The following is an 8,671-nucleotide window of genomic DNA, read 5'->3' on the forward strand; positions in this document are numbered from 1 at the left end:
GATAAAGATAAGATAAATTATAAAATATTATGGAATGAAATGATTATAGATGCCAGTTTTTTTCTAACATTAGGTTAGAATATGGGTTGACCTTGTGGATATCCAAACAGTAACTGTTGCTCAAGTGATTTTACGGATTGATTTATATTGTCCATGCTTATTTCGGACCATACCGTATCAATTTTTCTGTATCTCCTTTTGGAATCATTTTTATCCGTTAAGGTACACGTAAGGTCGGTTAGGTCAATCTGAACTCCTACTATAAATGATTCTGGAGATTGTGTACTCAAGTATAATCCTAACAAACGGCACTTAATTAATAAAGATGCTTCGTCATCTACATGCTCCACAGATCCATCTAAAAAATTTGAAATTTTTTTAATTTGCTAATATTAGATTACTAGTTACTACCTTTCTTTATGAAGCAGGACCCAGCTATTTTATTTGTTAATACAAAGTTATTAAAAAATTGTACATTAAGCATGGTATGGCCAAGTTCCAGCTATGCCAGTGTATTTTTACAAGAACTAATTCACCCAGTTTTTCTAACCCACATATCACTGTTTCATTCAAAAACTGGTCAAGTGTTAAGCAATCCAAATAAAAGAGAAGTGTTATCCATGAAAGTAGGAGTGAAGTGAGGTTATGAACTAAAGAAATAGTAGACTTGGCCACAATGTCAAAATCACTTCTTTTGATATGATGACTTTTTTTTGGAGGGGCTCTGGAACTTGGCCCTTTTTAACTATTAAGTTTTTGTTGTTCGTATTACATGAAAAAGTACGTGTCAGGAGTTATAATTTATTTGTAATTTGGTTAATTTGGTCATTTGGTTAATTGTTAAAAATTAAAATCTTTGTTATATTAAATTATTTATTTTAATATATTGTGTGTAAATATATTAAAAGCGTTCAAAAACCATACAACTTTTAATAAATATTTACCTAAAAAACGACGTCCGATTATATTTTTTAAAGCTGAAACAACATATGCTCTCCTATGGTCTGCATAAGGTTTCAATGTTTCCATAGCTAGTAAAAAAACAGATTAAATGACAGTGTTGAGAAGAAATAATAATAATAAATAATATTTTAGTTGCTCTTTACACATATAATTATTGCATTACATTTCAAAGAATTGTGAAATAACTAATTTTTTGTACAATCACTTACTAGTGTTGAAACTCAACAAATGTATGTTTTCTATACTTGAAATCCCAAAAAGTTTATTACACATAATTCCTCTCTCTCTCTCTCTCTCCTCAACAAAAATTTTAGTTAATTAAAATAATTTTTTTACATAAAACATTAAATAAATAAAACGAAGCAAATAACAACTGTAAACAAGCTTTTAAGGCTATTATGATTATCGACAAATCGTAATTACTTAGGTCCCTTTTAAATCCTTCCTTTCTAATTTCTGTAACAAAAATATCAAACATCAAATCATTATGCATTTAATAAAAACAGGTTAATATATTTAATACATAACATTTGATTAATAACTGAGGGCTAATTAAATCAATATTAATTCAGGCTATATATTCTGTACAAATGTTAATTTATATCTTATACCTTATGTTTAAATAAACGGTTAAAATTATATTTTTAGTCAGAAAACAAGTTTTTGTTTAAAACTACAGAAATATGTAACTCTATGTTGTTTAGTTTAGTATTTACCTAGTAAACGGTCCATGAGTTGTATCATCATTCGTAAAAAAAAACTGGCTTCTAAAATTTAAACATAATACATTTTATTGTACCTACATATTTTTTACGATTGAAACCGATATGTCATATTGGTATTTGTCAACAAGTACATGTGATTAAAGTATTTATAAGTTATATATGCAATAAGTATAATACATTTTAATTATGAAAAGTGGTTTATACTTTGATAAATCAGAAGAAATGGAAGTTCTGAAATTATTACAAAAGTCTTGTGTGCATAAAGAATATCAAACAACTGTGTGGAAACGCTTCCATAAAATCCAACTAAAACTATTACCCGCTATTCTGGGGAGAATTTCCGTTTGTTCTGAAATTAACAACATATAAATTAATGATATTGCATTTAATTTTCTATTATTTTATGAATAGGAAGACGAATTTCATGTTAGGAAAAAAATGTGTGTTAGTAACTTTGAAGAATCACGCTCCACTGTACATTCAATAATATCAGTCTCTTAGGGAAATTCAATAGGAATAAAATTATGGAAATATTTTCAAAAAATTCAACAAAAACTCTTACCCGGTACAGCGATCAAAAAATTAATTTTCCCTGAAATCGAAATTAAATAAATTATGTAATGATGTTGAATTGGAAAAATATATTACATTATATAATTATAAATTAGAAGACGAAGGTCAAAAACAAATTTCTACTCATATCTTGATTTTTTTTTATTATTATTATAATTAAAATTACAGAATTCCTTGAAGCGACGGGCATTATCGATATCATCAACCATTGTCTCAATTACATGCTCCAATCCGTCTAGATTAAACAAATGAAGATTTTGGCTGTACTACATTATTAAAATTAAATCAAATTAGGTACCATACAAATGTTTAGAATAATAATAAACTCGGCATTGAGCAGTAACTTAACGCTTTTGTCTAGATAAAATTATTAGAAATCGCAAATGTATGTATTATATTGTTGTGTTCTACATATTTGGTACACTTATCTTAACTATTGATAAAAATTGTGATTTTGTATTTTCTAATAACTTGACTATTAGCTTCTATATATAATAATATATTATTTTAAATATAATATCTTACTTGCTCCAGGAATACCTCCTACTGTTAAATTATTCATAGAATAAGCACTTTTGATGTAAGTAGCTGTGATACATGTTTAAAAAAATATATATAAAAAATTTGGATTTAAGAAAATTAGAAAAAATTTGGTATTAAACAAAATTGTTACCGACTTGTAATATAAAAATATTGCAAATAAACATCTGTAATAAAGTGAAATATTATTTTTTTTTTTTTTAATTTTAATTATTTTGATTACAGTTGATAACTGTGAAAACAAAATAATTACCTGAATAATTTGCCGAAACATCCACGAAGAAAAAAGATATTAATAAAAAAAAGAGTTTCATTTTTATCTGTAAATAATAATTAGCAAAAATATATTTTGTATTAGTCACAGTTGCCTCCAGTTCAGACAAATATAACCATGTTTCAATCGTGTGTACTCCATAGTTTAAATTATAATCGCTTATTCTAAATAAAAATAATATTTATGTATTATATACTTCCATTTGAGCAACCCACAACTCACACTAACTATATATACTTCATAAATTATATTTTTTCATAGCTCTATTATACCTACTTCTATTTTACTAGATTGACAATGCACAAAACAAAATGAAACTAAAAAACCTTTTTATAGATCCTACCCGTGTTTGTAATTTCAACTTAAGGTCTTAAAACAATGGCAAAAACCCCAAAAAAAATTGTACCCTCCAATGTACCGACTAGATAAAATTGTGATTTTTATGTATACCATGTCTGTAGTTTATACAAATTTATTTATCAAAACTGTAATATATTTTTTTTTATAGATAAATTATCAATATAAGTCGAGGCACATTGGTGTCAAAGCATATTAGGGACGGGAATGTCAAAGATGTTTAGAAGTATATTATTTCATTTGAAAGTGATTAACCATTTTCAAACAAACGATTCGTTTTGAAACTGTGGATTCAAAATAATTATTCAATTTACACTTTTTAAAATGCCCTGTTTTTCTTTAATAAAAAAATACTACGGTATATTTGAGGATTCGGTGAAATTTAGATTTTAGGTTATAGTAGGAAAGGGTTTTGTAGTAAATGTCACATTTTATACTTATAATAAATGGTTGTAACATGATATACATGATGTATTTGATTTTTTCAAAGAAAACAAAACATTTGGTTCGGTGTAATGTCAAATAATTTTGCCATTGTAGTATTTTCAATGTATAAAATTATTGTCTAACATAAGATAGGTTTTTTTCTTCATAAATGTGAACACTTAATATATTTTTACAAATATTTTAATGTGTAGCGTGTCTGAATTATGAAATGCTTAAACAGAAAAAATCTTAAATTCATCGTTTTCACTGTAATTCTTAAGAAATATAAAAAATTTTGATTCATCTTTGCATTTCTATCTCACAAATTACGTCGCTCAAGTAATTTTTTAAAATAGTCAAATAAGTTTTAAATTTGTACCGAATGTTTGCCTTTACACACAAAAGATGGCACAACCCTCATTTTAGAGAGAATGTCAAATTCGTTTTAAAAAAAATATCATTAGAATGTTATTGTCTTTATAAAAAGTAGCGAAATATCTTCTCAAGTAGTGTACTAAGTTGTAGTAAATATAGGAATTTTTTTTTAACCGTTTTCCTAATACCTCACAAAAGTATCGTCTCGATAATAATGTAAAAAAATATTTCGCCCAAGTCAAAAAAGGAATATTCAGCAAAATGATTTAGAATTTCCATCATGACTTATAAACAAAAGTCAAAGTAAAAAAAAAACTGGTTTTTGTGTGTTTTTAAGTTTAGAATTTTATTTTTGCCGATTAAAAAAAAAAATTTTTTCGGGTATTATGTATTATCTTTTCGTTAATTATTTTTAAATAATAATATCACTTTAAAAAAATTAAGTCAAAGTAAATAGAAACTTATTTTTGCTAATTTTTAATTTTGAAATTGTATTAGTGGCGATAAAAAAAATAAATTTGAAAAATAAAATTGTACACGTATATGAATTTATTTCCTAAGAAATTATTTGTTTTAATCATTTTGCTGTTGACATTTTTTGAGTTATGACAGAAAATCTAAATAGTTATTGCTTCTTTGACTCGGTGCGAACAAACCTATTTTTATTATTATTATTTTTTTTTAACCTTGATTGTATACGCAAAGAATTCTACTTAAGTGATATATTATGAAAACGATTTTAAAAACTGATTTTTTTTCACTACCCATCATTTAATACACTTCAAGCCCAACAACAAAATAAAATCCAAAATCTATTATAGAATTCTCTCCAAAATTTGGATTGTGTAAAACGATGGTTAAAAATCGATAAAAAAAATAACTAACAATATAAAATCCTTATTATTATTGAAACCCTTTTTTTTTTTTTACTATAACTTTTGACTCATTAGGCTCTTGCAATTATAGTTTTAACGTAATTACAATTTTTAGAGTTTAATAGAAATACTTACTTAAATTATTGTGGAGTTGGTAAGAGGTTCTGGGACAACAATCGACTTGTTCAGCTTTTGAAACTTAATGTACTACTTGTGACTTTTAAATTGACCGTTACTTTGACCGAAAAATCACAATCCAAATTGTTTATTGCAGTGTAAAAATTATGTTGATTTATTACACAAGTGTTTCACTTTTTTTTTTTTTTGTTGTGATTTATCGTGTACATATATTACTTAGAAATCGAAGTTTAGACATACCATTGCGTTCAATTTAATATTAATTTTTTTCAAAAGCAAAGAAAAAAGTAATATTATTGAAGCGTACTTACGTTTCAATTTTTCTATTCCTATACAAAATATATGCAAAATATAAATATAGTGAACAAAATCACTTTGAAATAAACGCTTTGGTGCTTATTTGTAAATACAGCACCTCAATTTAATTCAACCGTCAATGTATAATTTAGATACTTGGAAAATTTTAAGCAATGTCTTTTAAGACATTTTTTTTTTAAAACTGCTACTTTTAAACAACCTTAGTAAAATGTACCCGTTAAAATAGTTTAATAGTGCGGTCGATACTTTAATTTGTATCGTTAAACAAGGAAATATTAAACAATGTTTTTCTTCTATAACATTAGTCTTATTATTTTAGAATATTATATTACGCTATTGATTTTCATGATATTAAACATAAGACAAATAAGAATGAAGAAAAGTATAAAAATAACAATAAAAAAAAAATACTGAATATGAAATCGAAATAAATGAATTCGGCTGTTCTTAATTAACTTCCCGATTTGAAATTTTTGAATTTAACATTATTTCATTTTAAAGGCCTTATAAACATCATACGTCTTACATCTTACTCTCATTTTATGTCCAAGTACAAAACACAAGTGAGTTTGGGTATCGATGTGTGATGTAATGTAACCGAGTCACAAATTAATGGTCCATATTTTTATTAACGGTATCTCAATGATAAGAATTAACTATTTAAAAAAAAATAAAATGCCAACGTTGTTGAACAATTTACCGTTACAGAAACATCAAGTCTTTTTTGCCAGCAGGATACTGGATGGGAAACCAGAATAAAAGGTAAAGTTTTACAAATCACCTGTCGAAACTACCGACTTAAAGTAAGTTGATAATTACAAAACGTTCTGGTATCCATAATAACTATCAAGATTACCAAACTTAACTGTCATGATTTTTTTTTTTTTGAAGATTCTTTATAATGCAGTTTAGAAATAGTTTAGTCTTTAGGCAACACTTATCGTTTGAAATGTATAAGAAATAATTATTGGTATGCCCGCATCAGTACAATTTAAAAAAAATCGATAAACTTTATTATTGATTTTTTTTATTCAAATACATATTATCAATACAACATTTCTAGTTTCTAGATTTTTAGATTTTTAAGTTTAAATTTTATCTATTGTTTTGGGTCAAGGTTACAAGAATATGCTATAGAATTATAATATGCTATATTCCAGACACAAAAGAATATTATAAATAAATAAAAACACCTCATCGTAAAAACAATACCTTCACAGCACCGCATCGAAGCTAAAATATATTTAAATTTTACGTTTGTAGTTCAAAACTAAATAAAAATACAACAATAATTCAAAATACTTTAATAATGCTAGTTGAAAGCCGAAAATTTGAGCATAACGATCCTTGCATTAATGACTAATCTTTTAAATTCAAAAATATATTTACATGCTGAACTTGTTTTATGATTACCATATGGTTTAATGTACTTACTACTAAAATATTCGATTTAGTAAATAATTATTTGAGTTGGGAGTCTACCGTAATAGTAATTACACTAATGATTTTTTTGAAACGTTGATGGTATCAGATTTAAAGTTTTATCGTTTTAAACTTTAGAAACAACGATTAGTTTGGAAAAAACTTTATATTTTGATTATTAGAGTTTTTTGAGTTGTCGTGGTTTTTTAACATAGGAATATAGACTAAAAAACATATATTGTTTATAATGTTGTTTAAGTTTTTTCGTAAGAATATGATTGATATTTTTTATGGGAGTAAAACGATATTTTGGTTTCATTTTTTTCTCCCCTTAGCTACATAACATGAACAACAAAACATTTTGACCTAAAATGGCAATAACGATTTGAAGAATATATATGAAGCCACGTGTCGTTTTAAATATTTTTTCTTGATATACCTTCAACATGGGCAATAACACGTTTTGAACTAATATATTTTGGAAAACAAGCAAAATTTCATTCTTATTTAACCCATTCAATTTTCCAGAGTATCTTCAGATAGATATTTTATTTTTATTTTCCCACTATTTTTACAATAAGAACACGTGTGGACTATTTTAATTTTAACAATGGTACGTTATGGAAAAGAGCCACTCACTAATTATAAGTAAACATAAACGACAATTAATGTAGTGGTAAGTTTAAATTATTTCTTATTTAAGTCCATTTCTTATTCTACGTATACCAATGAGATTGCCAGATGTGAAGATACAGTTTTTTATATCTTGAATTAATAAAAGAGATCATTTTAACAATAGTAATTATTAAATTCGACCTTGCTGTATCTTAACTTAACTTAACTTTTATAAATACATTTAGCCAGTTTAATATGATTATTTTTATTTTTCACGCCAGTTCTAAATTAGTTGAAACGTTTAAGTCCTTTAAAACAATTGTTTAAACCTTTTTGGCTGCGATCCTTTTTTTATTGCAAGATGTTGTAACAACTAATCACCGATGTGCCATTTTATGATACTACAATACTACATCACTACAAATGTAATAGTGATGACATTTAACATTTATCGAGTGATAATAGTTGCGTATTATGACAGCCCCAAATTGGTTTTATTTCCTGTTTATACAACATAGTGCTATGTTGTACAATACCATATTGTCAATCGATCAATAGAACTTTTCTCGTTTGCTCGAATGTTAACTTTTGTTCCATATAACGTATACGTGAGTTTACCGGCTAATGTCGAAAGTATTCGATTTACTTTAAAGCCATATGGCAAAAACAACGACCACGGATAACGATCCGTCATTTCTGATATTATCTGTGCCGTACATTTCTCTCGTGATGCTCACTCAAAACAAACAACAAAAAGACACAAACGACAAATTGTTATTGTAAACAAATTATATTAACTTCAAATTTATTAAACATTATTATATTGCTAACGTATTGGATTACTTATTGTAATATTAACCAATTACTCTATAACACTTTTCTTATAATTATATATATATATATATATATTACAATTAACTGAAAAGTGTTCAACTCATTAAAACCTACTTCTAGTTTTCCGTTACAAACGTTGGTCGTTTACGGTGTTTTGTACGCGGTCATCCGACCGGTGCACTACAGTGATAATTATTATGATTATTGCGTTTGTGTTTCGAAATTGGGCGCCAAAA

This window comes from Adelges cooleyi, unplaced genomic scaffold (assembly GCF_023614345.1).
Source record: "Adelges cooleyi isolate 19-005CV unplaced genomic scaffold, UGA_ACOO_1.1 ACOO_flye_CR_arks_rails_tigmint_CR_PRNA_30, whole genome shotgun sequence".
Taxonomy (NCBI): Eukaryota; Metazoa; Arthropoda; class Insecta; order Hemiptera; family Adelgidae; genus Adelges; species Adelges cooleyi.